This window comes from Crocuta crocuta, unplaced genomic scaffold (genome assembly GCF_008692635.1).
Source record: "Crocuta crocuta isolate KB4526 unplaced genomic scaffold, BGI_CrCroc_1.0 scaffold186, whole genome shotgun sequence".
Taxonomy (NCBI): domain Eukaryota; kingdom Metazoa; phylum Chordata; class Mammalia; order Carnivora; family Hyaenidae; genus Crocuta; species Crocuta crocuta.
Window position 1 is genome coordinate 517429 of NW_027551569.1, and position 21804 is coordinate 539232.

The following is a 21804-nucleotide window of genomic DNA, read 5'->3' on the forward strand; positions in this document are numbered from 1 at the left end:
TATCACTTGTTTTTATTTGCCATTCTGACAACTCTTCATGAACATTCTTCAATCCAGAATACTCTACTTTTGTTTATGAAGAGCTACACAACAATGGGTAAGCCATTAGACCTCTCTGGTATTAAATGTAAAAGGGACTTCATTTATATAATATTCCAGATCCTTTCTACATAGCCCCTACACAATAGAGAGTTAGCGTGGGGATATATATATATCTATAATATCTATATATATTAGATATTAGATTGGGGTTTTATATATATATAGCTACCAAAAGCTGAAAGCTCTTATAACTAGGGTGAGATTATGTAAATGAAGGCAGAAAATTGAGTGTCAGAGAAGAAGAGAGAAGGGGGAGGGTCTACATATATATAAATACATTGTCATATCTTTTGTTGTTAGTTCAAATTCAAAGCTATCATATTGATCTTGAATAACTTGTAATAAAATGGGCAAAATCACATATCTGCTAAGAGTTTAATTTGCTGGTTTTGTTCTGGTAATATAACAACATTCTTATAAAGGACTACTATTGACCTAGATTTGGGAATTTATTCCAAAGAAAAAGAGTCATGTACAAGAATATTCAGTATGACGTTATGAAAAACTAGAAATGTTCCACACGATCAAAAGTTGTACCAATAATTTAGCAGCAGAAATGCAGCTACCACCCAGCTTACTGAAACCCTGAGCAGCATTCTCTGTTACTCTACTCTCTCTTCTTACCACCTAGACCATAGACATATTCAAGGTAGAAGGACCCCTTGTCACCATCTTCTCCAAGTTCTCACTTGACCAATAGGAAACTGAAGTCCAAGATGTTAAGTGAATCTCCCACATGAGCAGCCATTTATAGTCACCATAGTTTTCCTTATATAGCACAGGAAGGATGGTCCTCCATCTTCTTGTCTAGCCAAATGGTAATCAGCTTTTACCTTTTCCTATCACAGTTTTATTACTCCACAAAATACCTAGTTTCTACTGGCAAAATTTCTCTTATTAGGTCAGTTCCCAGCAGTGAAATTATTGTCACCCATGTGTTTAAAAAATTAATCCACCTTCTACTTCCCTGGTTGCTGATGAATACAAAGACATGATCACATTGCACTGGTCCACCCAGACTATATCCCAAAGGCCTTTGCAATGCTGAGTAAATCTAGGTCCAGCTTGAGGTTTGTGAAATACAATATCCCTGGATTTTCTCATAAAATGAAGTGGAAAGTTTTTCTTAGCTCTGTCTTCTATCTTGCTTCCAGTATAAGACTAAACATGCCTCTGAGTAGATGACATAAAATGGCCATCTCATGAAGACCTATTCCATACCTTCAACTCCTGAGCAATCATATTTTCTAGGACAATGTCCCCTAGAGGGTTAAAATAAATATTTTGCATGGCCCCTAAAGTCGTTTGCAAAGCCCAGTAATCATTTCAGGTAATGAGAAAATAATGGAGGAAGCTCTGGAACGAAGCCACTAAAAGCCATCTTTTGAGGCTAACATGTGCAAATGGGTTGTCTGAGTTCTATTGCTTTTAAGGTACAGTGATTTAGGTGATTGTTTAAATCTTTTTAACTGCATCAATATTTAAACAGTATTTGTATGTCTGAAGACCAGAGGACCCATAACAAATTTCACAGAAATTTATTAAGAAGTAATGGTTTTAGTGACCATACGAATTCACAACATGTGAGTCTGAGAACACACCCCAAAGATCACTGGAATTCTGGAGCAATCTGCAATTGGCTACCCTCACAATAGAAGGCAAACAAACAAACAAACAAACAAAAACATACCTGTTTTCCCCTGTAGTTGAGTCTACTTCCTTAAAGGGATCAATGACCTAGCCCACTTATCTGTGTTTGTCTGCTCTTGTTCCCTCTGCTTTGAAAGCAGGTTAAGCCCTCTGGGTTGTGTAGAGACTGTGGCATTACCTGAAATACAGCTTAATATAAGCCCATCACCAGAAAGTCTTCACCACTACCCTGGCTGGCCCCCTGAAAAGCATCACTGTCCATATGGAGAGGTGTTTCATAACCCTTCCATGTTTATTGCTTCTTCACAGCATTAAAGTATGTAAGCATCCAAAAGGGATGATTTCTTGGCTGCAATAGCTCATTTGAAATGCGCTCCATAATTAACAACTTTGAAAGCAAAGAGGTAAATTTTGTCACATGTATTATTAAAGCAGAGTGGGGTCCCCCAGGACCAAATTAGGCGCCTGATTAAAAATGTCCATGTTAAAAGAAACAAGTAGATAAGGAGCTGTGCTCTCCTCCATCCCAAATTAACATGCTGATTGAAGCGCATGTTCAAGCTATGTGGAAAGACACAGAACGTGGGTCTGCCTTGGTAATTGAGAACTCCAGTGTCTCAGCTTGAAGACAGGTTGGCCAGAGTCAACTTCAGTGGGGTCATCTGCAAGTGAAGACATGAGGGACTGAGATGAGTGACCTGGTGAACAAATAACCAAGTAACCACAGTGCACTAGGAAATGTAATGCTGAGAACCAATTCATTCTACAACATATTTTTGAGTACTGTGCTAAATGCCGTATTTTAGTCTTCTAGTGACTTCTTCTCCCCTCTTGATTTTGGCCAAGACTCCTATCATCTCCACACCCGTGGTTCCTCTTGTGTACATTGTCTGGGGTGGGGAAAAATGACCCATAAAGGGAACTCCTAAACGATTGTAGGAAAAGAAGTGAAAAATCTATCTGAACTTTTATTTTGTTGTGGGATGCAGTATATTTTCACTTAACCACACTCAAATTGATTTTAAAAAGACTTTGTAAATGCTAACTCCTGCCAAACTTCTAGAATGATTTACAATAATCTGAGAAGTGCTGCATAGCCATCAGAAGAAAACCAAACTGTGGTACAATAGACAATACTGTCACTTTAAGAGAGGAGAATTCCTACAGCTCCGTTGCCTAAGAGAGGTGAGGACTACAAAATACTCTCTTAACTTACTGGTGATTGTGGCAGGCAAGAGAGAATTTAATGAGCTTGGCAAAGCAGCTCGGTGGCGCTCTGCCTGGACTCAGCTTTGTGCATCCCACATCCAAAGATGGCTCTTTGTTTAAACAGGCCTGACTCCCTAGAGTTACCTTTTCCCTTTTCCTAAGGCAGTGTGTTTGGTTGACAAGAGCTGTCTTCCCCAAATGAATGCAGCTACCAAGTATACACAGAACCTAAAATTCAATTTAAAAATTTTAAAAGCCGAAAAAGAAAAGAAAACATGCTAATGTAGTAATCCCAGAGACTCTGCCTTAATGAGCATGCTGACTGTGGCCAAGTTAAAACTGTTGTGGGAATCATAATTCGAAATTTCCTGCTCTACTTAAATTCTCCAGGGCCAAATTGCCATAAAGATCCTTCTTATATTGAAATTCCATCTTTCCAGAATGTAAAGAACAATCTACCTTTATATCCAAAGTAAATCAAATTTAAGAAAGGAATTACAAGGTGACCTTGGATATGTCATTTCACCCTTCTGCATCTCATCAATGAAATGAAGGTTTTTGGATCTCTTAGTCCCTTGCCAGCACTAACATTGTATGATTCTGTTGTACAGGTGCTACCCAGTAATTGAGGGTTATATATATCACACAGGAGTAAGAAGACACCACTAAGGAAAGGCAGTTAGAAGTATACACCTCAGATCTCCTTTAAAACGTTAGCCAACAGGTTAATTTCCTTGGCGTATTGCCTTCTTAGCTGTCAACATCTAATTTTACTTCCACTGCAGGACTTTAAAAATAAAAACATTTTTAAATGATCCAAATTCTAAAGGATGGCTTGAAGCTAAGAAGTTAAAAACTGGTAAATAAAAGGTAAGGATGGCCATTCATTGGAGAGTCTGGTCTCTGTGGTTATTTTCTATCATATTCTGAAACCATTTTCCTAAAGTCCTTATTTCAAGGTATTTGACACATTTCGGGTTTTATCCTTACATGACAACCCCTGTTTCTCAGAATCCTTAGTGGAATGAAGCCCTATGACATAATATAAGGTTTAAATGACACAGAATGTACAAGTTAAAGCCATCCTTAGTGACAAGGAAGAGTCTAGTCCATTTTTCTTCTAGATATTGGTTGTGTTTTAATTAGCATATATTTTTTCCTCATTCTTGTAAACTGCTGTAGTCCATGTGATAAAGATCTAGCTATAACATGAAGAAGAAAATGAAGGTGAAGACTAAAAAGAAAGAAGAGAAGGAGAAAAGAAGGGAAAGGGTATAGAATATTGTTGGTATGAGGTTATCGGAATGAAGAGCAGTAAAAAAGCAATCCAGCAACCCAGCTTTGCACTAATTTGTACTTGGTCTTGAATAAATCTCTCTGAACATCAGTGTTTCAGCTATGGAATGATTGGCTGGATGATGAGTGGTGTTTACCATTCCTTCCAACTCAAACATGTTATGACATAGAGACTAGAAAACAGTTATAATTTGAACACCCAAATGGGAATGTGGAAAGCCTTAAAGTCCCCAGTTGTGATCTTTTAAAGATCAAGAAAAGTTTTGGTGGGTTTGGCAAGGGGAGAAGGGGGAGGGTAATTGGCTGCTTGCTTGTTTTTAATCTGTTGTTGACATTCTTTTTTCTCTCACTCTGTCAGCTCAAGGGGACACATTTTACCCTTAGCAACCCTTCTAAATTCTGAATTCACAATATGCCAGAAGATCATCAAAGTTGTCTTATTCCTTTCTCTTAGACCCAGAAACAATTATTCAAATGTTTGCCACTTATATGGAACTGAAAGCAGATCTGGAAGAGTTGAGGGAGTTAGTATAAAGCTCCTGTCAGTGATGCTAGATGGAGGGGTGATAAGATTCATTGAAATGTAGATCGCAAAGAGAGAAGGTTTACAAAGCACTTACAGAGTCTAAGATGAAAAGAATTATATTAGTGCCAACGAGTATTATTCCATAAAAATTCCCTTTGTGACTGATGAGAAGGAGCTCAAATCTTCAAATAAAACATTTAATTCACACCTGACAGCAATTTTCAGAGTATGGAACAGGCAATGTTAGTAATTCCATTCTTAGCCCAGGGAAAAACCGTGCAGCAGAATAGAGCGGCAATAAAATAAGTGTCTATGGTTCTTGAAAAAGAAAATCTCGGAAGAGAAAAGCCCTTCGGCAAAAAGAGTAAACCCCATGTGCTGGTCTGAATTCCTTTAACTTTCAACTAGTGGGTTAAGGAGATTACAATGCGTGTGTTATTTCTGTGCTAGTGTAACTCTCCCACTAGAACCTGCACACAGTTGATTGTTGGCATTTGTGGATTCAGCTTGTGTGTTGTTGATCATTTACAAGCAATTTCTGAAGGCCTTGGACTGGTGGTTGTCATTTTGCAGAAACCCCAGCATAAATAAAGCTGGTCGAAGGGTTGAGCATCCTCAGTAACTACTTCTCAATCTGACTTCACTATTTTCTACTCTCCTGTTGCTTTGCATTAGTTTCCATGAAACAATATGCAAAATAGCCCCCTAAATGGGGAAGAACTAGAAGCAAATGATGGATTCATAAATCTGGCCTTTCATGGACCTACATGTGGGGACTGAGGATGGACAATCACACCCTTTCTGCTACCATGTGTATCCAGTTGAAAAACAGAAAGGAGGGGGTTGGAGTGCCTGGGTGGCTGAGGTTATGCGGCAGACTTCGGCTCAGGTCATAATCTCACAGTTTGTGGGTTCAAGCCCAGCATCGGGCTCTGTGCTGACAGCTAGCTCAGAGCCTGGAGACTGTTTCAGATTCTGTGTTTCTGTCTCTCTCTGACCCTCCCCTGCTCACCCTCTCTCTCTCTCTCAGAAATAAATCAAACATTTAAAAAATTTAAAAAAAAAAACAGAAGGTATAAACAGATGAAGTATCAAAATATATTTGGTTACCAGTAAACTGAATTAGAGAATCCACTTTGGCCTATTGCCACATAAAGGCTTCCTACCATTTTCCTCCTAGAATTAAACACACATATCCGGTCATAGCAGAGCACTAGACAAAAATAGGTCTTTGCTCCCAGCAACTTATAGCAGTAAAAGGAGAGAAACATACATGTTTTCTGCCTCCCAGGGTGTTTTTGCTGTCCCTGTGAAACAGAACGGCCTATTCTCTTTGAAACATTAAGAAGTTCTTTTCTAGTTTGTGCTTTCCTCCTTATCCCCTCACTCAGTCTTATCCAAGAGAAGAAGAGGTTTCAGGTTAATGAGGTTGGGAACAATTCATGGCATACATGTAGCAGAATCCTTCTTGTTAGCTTTCAGACCATTCTGTCCTCTTCAATTTGTGTGCAAGGGTTACTCACCAAGCAGGGTTTCTTCACCTTATGGCAGAAGGTTCACTCAGGGTGCTATGAAAGGAGACAAGGGCCTCAGATGAAAGTTTATAAAAGCTTTATCCAATGTCATCAAACAAATATTCCCTCCTTCCTGAAGAAGGAATAAATAGAAAATAGAAAGTAGGGCTAGAAGTATTACTCATGGCACCATGCGGACACTTTACTATCTGAATTTAAGTCTTCTACACTTCCATTTTGTTTCTGGAAGAACTCATTGAGCATCTTCCAAAAATGATAGCATTAACTACAATAAAAATAACACTCTGCTAAGATGGGCATGTTGCAGTAACAAGCAACCCTAAAACCTCAGTGATATAAAATATCAAAACAATTAATTCTTAATCACTCTTTATGACTACTGCAGAATGGCTAAAGACTAAAAACCAAGGGAAAATAACAGATAAGAAGATAGGTATGGAAGATGCAAAGAGTCAAAATAGTTTTAAAATGTGTGATTTAGTTCAAGAAATTACTGGAATGTACAATTCTTTATGGGTCTCCTGAGTTTCTCCTATCTTACAAGGAAATTTACTGACAGCTTTTGTTCTGGACTATCTTTTAAAATATATTTATGTAGCAAACAGCCTTGAAAGAGTGATAATTTCTCCCTCTGATGCAACAGGAAGATTTTCTTTCTATGTGCTATAATAAAGATAATGTGTCCCTCCAGGGAAGATGGAAGATTTGCTTTCAGTTTATTATGAAAGAGTTGTATTTCCTAATTTGGAGATGCTTAGCTATTGACATAAACCCAATCCAGCTAAATTGTTCTTCATACGGGACTTGAAGAGCACAGCGAATCAATGCAATCATGAAGCACAGGCATCTTTCTGTGCTGTGCCTAATAGTATCATATTTCTCCGACCCAAGGAGCCTTGTGTCTTCTGTCAAGATGTATGAAACAGTGGTGTGCTAACTTGTTAGCTTCAAAATGAGATAAAATCTTAGACCCTTCTCAGGGACTAAGAAATTAGACAATTCCTGACAGAAATTAGACAGGTGGATAATTTCAGCAGAGAGCTGGAAACTATCATAAGTGGATGGAAATCTTACAACTGGAAATATAGTAACTGAAATTGAGAACCCAATAAACAGTTTATAGCAAATTAGACAAAACAACAGAGAGGATTAGTAAGCTAGAAGATACATAAAAAGAAAATAGCCAGATTGAAACTTGACAGAAAAAGATGAAAAATGCAAAAACAACTGAAAATCTCTGTATATCCATTCATAATTCTATTACCCTCTCCATTCTAAAATTATTTTTGAATTCAGTATGTATCATAATCAAGCATGTCTTTATGCATTTACTTCAAGTATGTATACATGGACTGTATGTTTGTATGTATACTAAACAACATAGAGCACCTTTGTAATTTTGAAAACTTTATGTTAGTGGTATTACAATGTCCTTGCTTTTTCTGCTTAATATTTGAATCTATATAAAATTCTTCTTAATAAATCATTTTCATTGACTCCCCCTCTTATTTTATATAACACAGCAAAGTTTTCTTTAACATAATCAATGTGTCTTCTGCACCAAAATGTTATATTGTTTTATATACTTAGGGATTCTACAAGCTCTAAAAGCAGTTCATATTTACTTCCCAATTTCATTCATGAACAAAAACTTAGGCAATAAAATAAAAATTGAAAACTAAGGAATGCATTTAAAGAAATTAAAGCACTATGAAAGAAATTTAGATTCATTATCAGTACACCACAAGACCTGGAAAAAGATGTGATATTAAAGAATTCAGAAAACTCTTTTTGAAATTTATCAATTAGAAAATTCATAAATTCCCTAAGGAAGATGAAAAAGGAATGAGCATGATTGAAAAGTAATGGGAGAATAGATAATACAAAATGGTCCTCATTATCTCAGACTTCTCATATTACAAGGTAATATAGTGTCTATTGCAGATCATAAAATGATGCTAAGAAATGTTCAGTGACCAGACTGAACCATGACCAAATAGGGTTTTCTCTGAATGAGTTGCATGAGGGATTACAGAATGAGTGGGGTGGAATTTTAGTCCATTTCAATCTTGGAAGCACACAAATTTGTTCACTAGGATTTCGTACCAAGATAAACACTGACATGGTTACCAGAGGGAGGGGTGTGGAGGATGCGTTTAATAGGTGCAGGGATTAAGGAGTGAACTTGTGATGAGCACTGGGTGATGTATGGAATTGTTGAATCACTATATCGCACATCTGAAACTAATATAATAGTGTATGTTAACTAACATGAATTAAAATAAAAACTTAAGGGGCGCCTGGGTGGCTCAGTCGGCTAAGCGTCCCACTTCGGCTCAGGCCATGATCTCACCGTTCATGGGTTCCAGCCCCGCGTCCCGCTCTGTGCTGACAGCTCAGAGCCTGGAGTCTGTTTCAGTTCTGTGTCTCCCTTTCTCTCTGACCCTCCNTCTTTTAATTTTTAAATAAATAAATAAAAATAACAACTTAAAAAGCCCATAAAAGAAAAAAGATAAACATTGACACATTTCTTCCAAGTCAAGGAAACTAAAGAAATAACAAACATTGACATATTTCTTCCAAGTCAAGGAAACTAAAGAAACAACATCTAGAATATAAGAAGTTTGAAAAATACCACTGATAGAAATAGGGAAAAAGAGGGGCGCCTGGGTGGCTTAGTCGGTTAAGCGTCCGACTTTCGCTTAGGTCATGATCTCACGGTTCGTGGGTTCGAGCCCCGCGTCGGGCTCTGTGCTGACTGCCAGCTCAGAGCCTGGAGCCTGTTTCAGTCTGTGACTCCCTCTCTCTCTGACCTTCCCTGCTCATGCTGTCTCTCTCTCTCTCCTGGAAATAAATAAAACATTAAAAAAATAAAAAAAGAAGAAATAGGGAAAAAGATAATTCTAGCATGTGGAAAATTCATTTTATTATAGCCATTGAAATGAGGAAAGACTTGCTCCAGTAAAAATATCCAAAAGAAAGGTTTAATATCATTCCTGGAACAGGTTTTCTGTACTGAAAAGTGGTGAAGGTTAAGAAAATATTTAATAGGTCACCCTTTGTAATAGATATGTAAAAAGAAGGGTTTTGAACCATTTAATTGTATCAATTTAAGCCTATCCCCAGAAAATACAACTTGACCTCAGGCAAGACTGCTCTTGGCATCTGAGACAAACCCTAATGGAGCCGACACCTTGAGGCTATCTGATGACTGCATTCCCTCAAGCAGGGAAGCCAGTCCTCTGAAAGAGAGAGAGAGAGTGTGTGTGTTTTGGGACACTATGCAAAAATGCAAGCTTATTTCTTAAGACAGGAATATGGAGATATATTCCTCTTGGGCCAGTCTTGTGATGGTTAAGACTCCTCCAATTTAAGTAGCACTCTGTGCTGGATATTTTTCTCTTTGCCCTTCTAAATCCACTCTCTACCCTTACCTGTGCCCCTTCACCTGAACTTTATTGGTTGTGTCAATAAGCTTGCTTGCCCTTTGGTTTGGTGTTGAGTTCAGTCAATGAGAATCACCTGCAAAAGATCAATGAGCAATAGGAAAGGAAAGTCAGGGTGTTCATTCCTCCACCTCAACACTGTCAGGTGTTTGTTTGTTTGTTTGTTTTTGAGAGAGAGAGGGAGATAGAGACAGCATGAGCAGGGGAGGGTCAGACACACACACACACACACACACACACACAGAATCCAAAGCAGGCTCCAAGCTCTGAGCTGGCAGTCAGCACAGAGTCCAATGCGGGGTTCCAACCCACCAACCATGAGATCATGACCCGAGCCCAAGTTGGACGCATAACTGACTGAGCCACTCAGGTGCCCCAACACTGTCAGGTTTTAGATTAGTAATATTCCCTCACTAGAAGTCACTGCTCCTGCTACACAGCCCTCTTTTACAGACCCTGTTCTCTCCCCAAGTGTCAGTAATGGCTCCCTCCACTAGACCATCAAGGTTACAAATCTGATGGCTGGTTATTACTACAATAGGGATGGGTATATCACCATCTTGTATATATCACCATGGCCTGTTCCTATACAAAAACTCCCTGTACTAAGTTGTGTTCAATTACTCCCTGTCTTCCTATGAAGACCTTGGCTAATTCAGTCTATTTAGAAGTCTCTCTACTAATACTCTTCAATAAAGAAATCCACTACAATAAATTGGGGGCAGGGAGTAGAAATAAGAGGAAAAATTATTAGAGCAGAATTAATAAAGATGACTTTGAGAAGCAGCAACAAGTGTCTTCATTTTGCCAGGAAGCCCCTCTCAATTTTGTGCCTCTGTCAACACTCCATGTTGATTCCTTGGAGCATTTGAACATATAACAGTTGCTTTGCCCAGAAACTACTTGGCCAGAAAGCTTTCCAAAAAGGTCAGGTCTCTTTGTTCATGAGCCTGAAAAATTAGTAAACATAGTTTATGGCCAATAAAACCCCACACACAGCTTGGGCAAATAATAAGGTGAAAGCAGTTTCTTATTAAAGTTATGATGAGGTTTATCACATCTAATCATAACAGTCTCACCAGGGAGAAAAGTAAGCAAGTCTCCATTATGCACCACTACCTACCAAAGCCAGAATTCTCTTAGGGAGAAAAAAAAAAGCTCAAGTAAGCAATAGCATGTTTTTGGAATATATACTGTTAGCCAAAGAATTTGGCCCAGAATAGAATGCACCTGATAAACAATCGCTTGCCCAGTTAGCTGAGCTGGTTTTACCGTGAAGATGATGAAGCTTAAGCTTTAGCTTCACTCACTTGCACAAACCCTTCAAGGCTCTGGGAGGAGTCCCAACCATATGTTCAGATGGTCAGTGTGCATTTGTAAAATTTGCCAAAATAATAATTTTAGTCACAACTAGTTAAGACTCATTTCTTTCCACTCTGCTTTTCTCACCATTGGACTTCCAACTGTGTTAGGTAACATTTGAGGGGCTGCAGGCATTTTTACAACTTGGCTACACAGAAGTTCAGTTAGGGATATTTTCAGTTTTGATTTCTGTGATACACGTATGTGGTTCCCAGGCACTTCTGCATATAGTTCAGTTATTGCAAGTTTTCCTTTTGCAGGAATAGTCCTACGGGATTCCCTCTATCCACCTGTGCCAACTCATCCTGCAGCAAACACAAAGGTGCTGAGCCGAACTATTACCATGATGTGAACCAGTAGCATGAAGGAATTAGAAGAGAAACAAGGTTGAAATATCTGGATCCTGAAGATATTATGTGCAATAATGTGAAGAATTTTACACTATCAGATAGGTAAAATTATAAATTCAGCTCTCAAAAATGCATAATTAAAACAGAAGTTCCTCCTATCAGGAATATACTCAATAATACACAAGATACAGTTACCAACACTATACATGTCTTTTCTTTTTTGATGAGAATCATGCAAAGGAAGGATCAAATAGAATTCCTATGGTGAAAGAGTACAAATCTGTAGTCATCCTACAAACAGAGGAGCACATCTATATTGTTATTATTATCAAAAATATAAAAGAGTGTCAGTCAACCTCTCTAGAGGAAAGACTGAATTATCTTTCTATTCTCTCAATAGAAAATGATATCACAAAATACTATTATGTGAAGAAGCTGTCAAAATAGGATGCAGAAAAGAAACTATAAAAGGCAAGTGGCAGGCTGCAAAATAATGTAAAAATCATTATTTTTCTGTATTTTCTATGCTTGTGATACTTCTCACCTTTTTAAAAATATGTGCTTGGTTGTGATTTCTTTTTCCAGATATTCACTTTTATATCGAATGTTATATTTCTGAATTTTTATTCTCTTTCTTAAAGAGGCCCCTACCCAGATTGTAGAGGCTTCAAGGTCCATGAAAGCAGGATTTCCCTGCCAGTTGGCCTCAAATGCAGTAATGTACATTCCAGGTTCAAGTGCTGTCTAACTCCATAAACACAGAGCAGGCACTACATGAATGGGACATGGGGGGTGTCTCAATATTGGAAAAAACACTTGTCATGGGTAACATGATGACTTCCATCTGCCCAGAAGTGCAACTTAATCAGTTGCCTCAGAAAGGTCATTGAGTGTATGCTGTCATCCTGCAAGGAGCTATGAAGCTGGACTTCAGAAAAACTGCTCCTTTGTTCTCTTTGTCTATAGTATCCTCTAGCCAGAAAGAAGTCAGGTGATTTCTCTGTGCTTTAGCTTCTTCATTCTGAAGTAAGTGTGTGGGATGTGTGTTTGTGTGTGTGTCTGTGTGTGTGTGTTGTTTGCTTGTTTCTTTCTTTAGATAGAGAGGATGCACAAGAGATGGGCAGAGGGAGAGAGAGAGAATCCCAAGCAGGCTCCACACTCAGCCCAGAGCCTGACACAGGGCTCGATCCCAGGACCCGGGGATCATGACCTGAGCCAAAAGCATGAATTAGATGTTCAGTCAACTAAGCCACCCAGCCTACCCAGCACTGAGTTCTTAATTGTCCCACTTCTGTCTCACTTCCTACACCTGGTGTTCTCTAGCCTCCCCACTTGGCTAGGATATAGCCCTTCTTACATCATTCCCTAAAACACCATTTAGACCAAAGATATTTTATGCAGCAGGTTTTTACTAAATATTTTGGCAATGGAGGAAAACTGAAACACAAGGCTCAACCTAAGATTATTTTGAATAAACATCAGACATCACACTCTGTTTCAGAAGACATCAAACATGTCTTGCCCAGGAAATATTTTACCTAAAGCCAATATATGGTTAAAGCCCAAATTTTCTCTTTGTTTCCTCCTTCAGTCTAGCTCTCTCTCATTTTCTCTTCAAGTTTCCTAAATCCTTTCTTAAATCTACTGACAATTGCAATATTCTTTTTTTTTTTTTTAACTTTCTGGTGTAGACCAATTTTAATCATTTTTATCTCAAGGAATCCCAAATAGAAAAACTACTGATGTGGGGTTTGGCCCTATTTCATAAGGAAATAGGTCTATTCAGGTATTTTTTTGAAAAGTCAATTCCCTCCCAAAGAATTCATCCTGGTTTCTTCCCTGGCCAACCAATTTAAAATACATGCAGATTTTTTAAAGTAAAAAAATTCTTCCAATTTTCAAACTTTTGAAATTAAATGGAAAACTTTTTTTAATAATTAAAGCTTATTTTTTAAGTTTTTATTTAAATTTCAGTTAGTTAAAATACAATGTAATATTAGTTTCAGGTGTATAATATAGTGACTCAACACTTCCATATAGTACTTGATGCTCATCACAGCAAGTGCACTCCGTAATCCCCATCATCTATTTTACTTATACCCTCACCCACTGGTTAAGTAGGCTTCATGATCAATGTGTGGCTTGAATTCATGACCCTGAGATCAAGAGTCACATGCTCTACTGACAGAGTCACACCAGGCGCTCCAATACTAAGGAAGAAATTATAAAGCACACATTTATAGAACTATACTACCATTTGTTACATTATTTCTGGTGGAAATGTTATTATTGCCACCTCCAAAGTTATCATTTTGATTTTCTCCCCACCATTAAATCAAGTCCTGTTACAGAAATATACAAAATAAATGGTAACACAAAAAAATCACAGATGAGAGAAGATGAATGGGTACAGCTCTTCCGACCATTTTATAGGTCACTGTTAAGAAAACCCAGCTGTTTTACCAGCCCAAGGAGGGCTGCATCCATTCTTCCAGTGAAGACAAAAAGTATGACCTCACATATATTAATTGGCTTCCCCAGGCCTCCAATTCCTATATACAAAACAGGGCCAAAAGAAATTATATCCTCTTCAAACATAAGGAAAACTGAGACCCAAAGAACCTAACTGGCAGATGGAAGATCATATTCAAGGCCAAGCTGGGCACCAAAGCAGCTCTCCTGACCCAGGCCATTCTAATCTCTAAAAAGCAATCCCCTTAATTAAGTTTGGGATGCTAAAAAGATTTATCTTTACGTTTTAGTTGTTCAGGATACAGACCCTATGGAGTGTGCACCAATGACATGCAAATTGAAAATATCAGTTCTATGTTTAGTCACAGCAACAGTCTACTTGTTTTATGATATTTTAAACAAATTCATTCGATATGCTTGGTTTGCTAATATCCCTTTCTTTTTCCTTTAGAAATAAAACGTTGATTTACCAGTGAACACTCAATGCCATCAACACTTAATTGCACAAGGGTTAATTGTGAAGCTAGCTGGAGTGTTAACTAAAGAATCAATCCCTTGGAGAAGTGATGAGTTTCTAATGGTTCATTGGTCTCTCATCCCTCCTCGCCTTCCCAGTGCTAGGTGGAACCCTCTGCTGCCTATCTAGGTGTTAATCCCTTGTCTCTGACAGCTGATCAAGGGCATTTTTTAATAAACAGAAAAGAAGGTAGAAAATTAAAAAAAAAGTAATCACCTCATTGTGTTCGTTCTACGGTAAGAGATCTCAAAGTCTGAATTTCTGAGGAACTGTATTAATCAAGGTAGGTCTCTTGACTGCAAATGACAGAAACTCACTGCAGTTTAGGCAAAATAGGGAAATTACTGGAAGGATACTGGGCTGTTTTATATAAAAGTCAGAAGGCAGGAAGTGCAGCTGGACCTCAAGGACAAAGGGTATTGCCATCGGTTGTCTCATCTCTGTTTCCTTGTGCAGTTTTATTCCATTCCCAGGAACTAACTTAAACTACAGCAAGGACCATGACTGCCAACAACTCCTCAGCCTTCTACCTCAAGCAGTCAGGATGCTCCAGCTTTGAAAGTCCCAGGGAAGAAGATAATTGGCCCAATTTGAGTCGGTGTTCCTTCCTGGAGGACTTGCTTATGGTCAGGCAGATGGGACCTCACTAAGGCAAAAATTTCGTGACTATTAAGAAGGTAGTGCTGCTTCTAGCAAAAGGAAGTGCTTGGAAGATTAAAAATTCAAAATAATTTAATATCCACTAAAATTATTTTCAATTAGGGAAGCTGTAAGTGTATCACTAGGGACAGCAGGGTATAGGTGGTTCTGGTCTCTGTTTCCAAATTTAATAGCTCCAGGACCTTGTGCCAGTACCTTAATCTGCTAAGCGCCCTTGACCTCAGTAATTAATTCATAAAATGGGAAAACATATTTAAAATTCCTAAAGGCAGAAAACTAGAGAGGGCATATGGCAGCCATGAGCATATGCCTTGCAATCTCCTACATGGAGAGTATACTTGACCAAAGGCCTCAGTGGCTGTGCTTTGAAATTCATTGCCTGGCTTGTGCCAAGGCTACTCTCAGACAATGACTGAGGATGGGGCTGGGGGAGATTTCCATTACAGGGTGGGGGGAGTTGCACAAGGCAGACCAGATTCCTCCTGTAAGACATAGTATTCTGTTGTCATCCAACTTTGGCTCAGTATCCCCAATAGCTTTGTTGTTTCATTCTGGGACTGCATAGCTACCCACAATGTGTTGACCCACACTTTTCTCCTTCTCTTGGAATTAAACTTCCATTATGGTCTGCTGAGTCTCCCAGTTTTGTTTTGTTTTTTTTATCCCTCTCCATTTCCTTTCATACAAACATTTCCCCAAGTAAAATCCATGCGTGTTTAGTTCTCTCTTTGAACCTGCATCTCAGAGGATGAGGACTAATACAAGATGGTATCAAGTTTTCTTCATGATCTATGAGTTGATCATATGCTTTTCACCTAGGACAATAGATTCTGTGAATAATTAAATCAACTGAGAGATTTCTTTTTCTTTTAAGTACTGATTACAGTTATTCCTCCTCCACCTATTAAATCAAAGTCTACCAAGTTTATTCCTAGAAATCTGTATTTCATAAAAGGGCTCTTGTGATAAGTGTGATAATCATAAAAATTTTTCAATATTCCTTTTATCCCTCCCTCCATCTTGAAGATACTCAACAGGATTGAACTTGACTTTCTCGACACAAAGAAGTGGAAAAACATTCCATGCTCATGGATAGGAAGAATAAATATAGTTAAGATGTCATTACTACCCAAAACAATCTACACATTCAATGNGGGAAAGGGAGAGCGGCAAACCATGAGAGACTTGAATAATGACAAAAACTGAGGACTGATGGATGTGGGGGGAGGGGGGATGGGCATGGAGGAGGGAACTTGTGAGGATGAGCACTGGGTGTTATGTGGAAACTAATTTGACAATAAACTATTTAAAAAAAAAATCTTGACTTTGTCACTGTTGGGAGAAGGACCATATGACTGGTATTAGGCAATGAATTTTGAAAGGAAATGACATGTCATTTCTAGTATTTACCAGCGTGAGACCCTTCAGATAAGTAGTATTCCAACTGTGGGCTGCACACTAGTCCATAAATTATTTTTTTCCCAGTCCATGAAAAGATAAGTAGAAAGATGGAAATAAACATTTAGAAATTTAACAGTACTTAGAACTGCTGCAACATCCAGCCACGTGATCAATGATTTATCTTCATCATATTTTATAAAAGTACTGGTCCATAACAGATTAGAAATAAAATAAATAAATAAAAACTGGGCTTTCACCACAGATAGTTAAAAAAGTACTCTTTAGAACTTTTTTTCCTCTGGCACTATGAATGACAATGTTCAAGATAATGATCACTTTATTAATTTGACTCCAAGAGCAACTAATGAGTGAAACTCCCACCCCATCCCTACCTTCAGCTCTCAGTGAACCCACAATGGAAATGTTAACTTGAACGGGAAATAAACTTTTGTTGGGTTAATCCAGTAAGATTTGGGAGTTGTGTATTATTAGGATCTGTGTATTATTATATCAAAATTTAGCTCATCCCAACCAATACAATCTCATAATTTAGGACCATGTGCACAAGATGAAAATAGGAAATCTAGTTGATATAGTTACAAATCAAAGAAACCCAAGATCTCATGGGAGGAACTGAGAAAGATGGAATTTAGAATTGGAACTGGTCAATGAAGAAACTTCTTCTTTTGATAGACATGCAATATTTCCCTTAACATTTCTAGTAAGGGAAGTTACTCTTCACTAGGCATTCCTTGTTCCAACTGGGGATAAATTGTTGATATATATTGAGTGTCAGACACCATGCTAAGCACTTTATATATATTACTGTATTTAAATCTAAAACAAACTCATGAGGCAAGTTCTAAAATTAGTGTAAATTTACCAATAAATGAAATGAGCATTTGAAGACATAAGTAACTTATCTAAAGTCACAAAGCTAGTAAATATAGAGTCTGATTCAGTATCAGGTAATGCTGATACTGCAATGCAATAATATGCCATTGACCTTTATCCAGAGCTAAAATGTGCCTCTTTGTCTTTTCCATTCTACTGGATTTAGTTCTTATAAATGGTGAAGCAGATTAAATTCAATCCCTTTCACTGTGATGGGCATCCAAACATATTCAATAAATGAAAGGGAGCAGATAAGAAATCTAACAAATATTGGGTGCTTACTATAAGTATTATAACATATAATTCTCATAGCATAACCTTATTTTACACATAAAAAAGTAAAGATCAAGGGTCCTGGATGGCTCAGTCAGTTAAGTATCAGACTCTTGATTTCAGTTGTGGCCATGATCTCATGGTTCATGAGTTTGAGCCCCACAACTGGCTGTGTGCTGACAGCATGAAGCCAGCTTGGGATTCTCTCTCTTTCCCTTTCTCTGCCCTTCCTCCACTGGCACACGTGTGCTCTCTCTCTCTCAGAATAAATTAAAAAATGCTTTAAAAAAGAAAATAAGTATCAAAATATTTATATAGTTTTTCCATGACTAAAATTGTAAGTGGTTGTATTGAGATTCAACTAAATGTTTTTTTTTCACTTCACTGTAGAGCCTATTGATTAATGGGCACAACAATTATTCTCTTTTAAGAGTTCATCTTTCCCAATAATTAAAAAATATTTATTCACTTACTCATTCATTTATTCTTTTCATTTATAATAAAACTCAGCTTTTACTTTGGCCAATAATGTCCTACATTTTCTGTCCCCCTTGTTAATGCCATTCTGAATTCACCTTAATCCACACTTCCCCTTATTCACTCCAATTCAGTCATTGTTGATATTCTAGTTATTGCTGTATAACAAACAACCCCAGATCTTAGTGGTATAAAACAAAATTCATGTAATATGCTCACAGAGTCTAGTCAGGAAAAAGGAAGGAATGTTAATATGATTGTAAGAAGTACATGTGCAATGGATATGCTGTGGTGGCCATCACACTAGCCTTCTTGGTCTACCTCCACCTTCAGGGCAAACTTCTGCCTTAGGGCCTTTGTTGTTTCTTCCACCTGGAACACAATTCACTGAGATAGCTGTCAGGACAACCGTCGTGTGTCCTTCAAGCCTTTGCCCAAATCTTAAGGTATTCAAGGAGACTTAGCCTAACCAGTGACAAAGACTGTCTTTAGCCAAACTTAATTAGGGTCTCTGAGCCTTTGTCTCAACTAGCAAGAATTTTGCTAAGTCAGTTTATTTCATCGTTGGTATCTGATCACCCTTCATATCTCATCAAGTGTCTCATTCCCCAGTGTTGAGGAATAAGCCCTTGGTCTGCCTTTAACAAGAATCCTGTTAGGCCAATCTAGCAAGAATACCCCTATCTTTGATGTACCATCTTAATAATTTTCCATCCACTGATTCCCTCACTCTGTCAGCTATAAATTCCCAACTATCTTTGCTGTATTTGGAGTTGAGCCTAATCTTTGTCTCCTATTACAATACCCCTATTACAATAGTCTTGAATAAAGTCTTCTTTACCACTTTAACAAGGGTCAGAATAATTTTTTTCTTTAATGCCAGTCTACTTTACATTGCTGCCTGAATACACATTAAACACAATTTTCACTTCTTTTTTTAAAAATTTATTTAAAATTTTTTTTTTGAGAGGAAGAGAGAGAGTGAGCACATGATCAGGGGAGAGGGAAGAGAATCTTAAACAGGCTCCACACTCAACACAGAGCCTGACACAGGGGCTTGATCCCACTACCCTGGGATCATGACCTGAGACAAAATCAAGAGTCAACTGATTGAGCCAGTCAACTGACTCACCCACCCAGGTGCTTCCATAATTTGCATTTCTATGAGTAGAAATTATTAGCACTATTTTCAGTTTTCTACAATTTTTATTGTTGTCAAATAGCCAAGTCAAAGACAAAGGCAGAGCGGGATGACCTAGTTGGGACAACCACTAAAATTCAGAAATCATTCACATTTTTTCCTTAAACCAACCATAACTAATACTTAAACCCAAAATATTAGTTTAGACCACTAAACCTAAGAGGTATTTTCTAACCTTTAGACTCAAGTCTGAACTTCTGCAGGCTGACATAAGTCTACCACTGATTTCCTAAAAGAGTTGTCAATCACCAATTTATTTTCTCTGCATAATTGTTTAAGTACCATTTTAGGCTGGACTACTTGTCTTTTGACACTGAGAATGCCTAAGGAACCCTTGAAGATATCTCAACACTTGGGCACCTTTGCTGGGACTTGACATTGCCTCTGTGTGTCCTATGGTTTCCCTGTGGAAGATAAAAGATGTTATCACAGTTTAAAAATATATCTAATTTGTGTAGGAAGAAGGTAAGAGGAAAGAAAGAAAGAAAGAAAGAAAGAAAGAAAGAAAGAAAGAAAGAAAGAAAGAAAGGAAGGAAGGAAGGAAGGAAGGAAGGAAGGATGGAAGGAAGGAAGGAAGGAAGAAAAAGTAACTAAGACACATGAAAGTCAAATAGCTCCCTGCAGAAATAACTACTTAACCAAACAATCCCATTTGTACCCCTGATTTACCTCCTCCTAACAATGGTGATAATAATAGTCATAAAAAAGAAAGAAACAATTCTGTCTAAAACCACACCAGATCACAGTAGTTTCAACTGTGCACATGGCCTTTCCTTTAATTCCGTAATTTGATAAGCTACTTTGGGTATTAAAGGTAGACCACCAAACCATACTTTCTACAGAGACTATAAAACAAAGAGATAGCTTAACTGTTTAACATAAAAATGAGCAAGAATTTAAAACTTTTAGAGAAAGGAAGGTGGGTGAGGAGGGAGTAGAAGAGAAAGAACTGAGAAACTGAAGTCTAACAAATGTCAGCCAGTAGGAAATCCCTCATGGAAGCTATGGCAATTTTAAACTGTTTGCATTGTTGGGATACATGTTTTACTGCCCCTTGCATTCATAGACCTTCAGGCTGATGATACCTCAGGGGCAGGGGGTCATTGGGAACTTATCTCACACAAGGTGACATCATGCCAAAAGTGAACACCACTGCACATTTCATTGAGGCAATCACCCACTGAACTCACACAATAGTATCAGGAACTTCAAGCCAGACTTGATTTAGAAGAAAACCCTGGAGCACACACAAATGGAATTTAAGCCAATTACAATTCAGTCTCAAAGAACAGGGTGACCCTAGGTAACATCTGAGCAATGGTGATAATAGCAAGATTTGAGTGTACAAAGAAACTTGGAATCAGCAAATCAGATTACTGGATTTCTCCAGGGGCAAATTACGCTTTGTTAAGAGCACATCATTCTGGGTCATCTGATTCTGCCTTTTCATCACCTTTGAGCTATTTTTCAACTCTGTAAATTGTAGAAAATTAAAATACAATGAAAATGACTCTTGACTATGAACATATAAATGAATTGTCTGGTGGAAGGACACACTTCCCTCCTCTGAGCCAGTTTTGTGTCGGTTTGCAAATTAATTTCATTATTTTTGATCTATAAATCTCTGGGTTTTTTTAAACATATCTTTTGAACCAGATATGATACCTGCCTTACCCCATCATTAATAATGAGTTAAAATCTTTAATGCATGTTTATTTTATATTTGTGTGAAAATCATGATTTTTAAATCTTTTTAAAAATTATCTTTTTAACAAAGATGCTTATTATAAACCAGATGCTACATGAAAGATTTTACATATACTACATCCATATCATCTTTCCAACCCACCGGAATTGGGTACTATTATTATCACCATTTTATACATCAGGAATGAACAAACAACAGTCCAGTGGGCCACATCTGGCCTGCCAATTTCAGCCTGCAGCCTGTATTTGTCAATCACATTTTATTGTAACACAGCATGCCCATTAGTTTATATATTGTCTATGACTATTTCTACCCTACAACAGCACAGCTAAATACTTGCACCAGAGACTATCTGGCCCACCAAGCCTTTAATATGTATTATCTATTCTTTTACATAAAAGGCTTGCTGAACCCTGTAATAGATGAGAAAATAAGCTTTGAGAGGTTATGAAAATTATCCAAATTCACACTGCTGGTGAGTGGCATAGCCCAGACTCTTAAGCCTCCTTCCCTGTATTTTTCCTCAGAGGTCAATGCTCCTAACCTTTTATTTGTCCCAAAAAAGATCAACTCCCATACGGCATAATTTTAACGTTTTTATAGTCGGTCTCTTTCTGCCTCCATTTATATACTCATGCTTGGAATTTCTTTAGAAAGGACCATTCTTTCACGTTCCAATGATAAGGTAAAAATGAAGATATCTGACAGAAGAAATATAAAAATTT